Below are 1145 nucleotides of genomic sequence, written 5' to 3'. Positions count from 1 at the left end.
AATTTGGATTTTTGTGTTTATTAAGCAATAGATTACTAGGGTCATCCACTTAGATAGCTAGATGAAGGCTGTTTTTCTTGTTTCTCCCTCTTTGCTAACCCCTAATATACTTTAATAAATGCTCAATGTCCAAAGACTGTTGCTAAAGCTTCTAATTTAAGGTGACCACATATTAGATATTTTAGACATCATAGTTAGAATACTAGGCTCCACAGAAAGCTAGCCCCTACAGTAGAATCATCACTACAGTGAACTTCCACATGTGAGGCAACTAAGGCTGGTTCGAGAGACACCAGGCCAGATTCCACACCAGATTTACTGAGCCCATGGCTACATTGGCCACCATGTTATAGCTGTAGTCAAAATGGGCAGACTAAGGCAGTAGATGTAAATGGTTAACAGCAGCAAGAACCCACCCCCACCCCCAAGGCACTGGTCACAGCTAGATGCTGTAGCCCTAAAGTCCTCACACAGCATAGATAGATGGAATGCAGAATCACTGTGGAGGTGCAGAAATAGTCCATTTTCTCAGTGAGGCTGGTGTCCCTTGTGTGAAACACTGTGGACCAGAACCAGGCAATGAGCAAGACTCAGGCAAAGGCCATACAGATATGGTACACAGGGGAGGAGGCTGGGACAGAAGTCCAATAGTGGCTGAGCATAATCAGGTTGGATAAACAATTGAGGAAGGAGGCTACAGTTGAGGCTGGTTCTTGGAAGAAAAGGAACGAAAAGAAGGGCCACTTTCTGTGAAACTGAGGAACTTTGTAACCTTCCTGGAAATAGGCCCAAGGTGACCCACATGCATTCATACTTACATTCATCCCTGAACCTCCAGCCTGCCAGACTCATGTAGGTTTGATGGTGGGAGCAGAAGTGCTGCAGTCTAGCCCTGGAGAAGTTCCACTGGTTGCAGCGGAGGACTCAGTCCGGGATGTGTCTGCTAGCCCTGTGGTGCCATCCAGCAGGGCCAGCAGTGTCCCAGTCACAGACAGGTGGTTCCTGAATGAAAATACCCTGATCCTTAGCCACTTCTCCCAGAAGCCCCCTGTGAAACAGGAAGCAGGGCTGTCCTCACACAGCTTCAAGTTAATTGGCTGGTAGCACTGATTGTCACGACCCACAGGCAGTAGACGCAACTTCTG

At 47.4% G+C, this 1145-nt stretch overlaps 1 pseudogene; it reads right to left on the bottom strand.

The window, feature by feature from the left end:
• Positions 1 to 226: 226 nt before the first annotated feature.
• On the bottom strand, positions 227 to 852 carry LOC122748608 (annotated as a pseudogene).
• Between the last annotated feature and the right edge of the window lie 293 nt (positions 853 to 1145).

The sequence above is a fragment of the Dromiciops gliroides genome, chromosome 1 (genome assembly GCF_019393635.1).
Source record: "Dromiciops gliroides isolate mDroGli1 chromosome 1, mDroGli1.pri, whole genome shotgun sequence".
NCBI classification, from domain to species: Eukaryota; Metazoa; Chordata; class Mammalia; order Microbiotheria; family Microbiotheriidae; genus Dromiciops; species Dromiciops gliroides.
The sequence above is the reverse complement of the archived record's forward strand: the minus strand, read 5'-3'. Positions and strand labels throughout refer to the sequence as shown.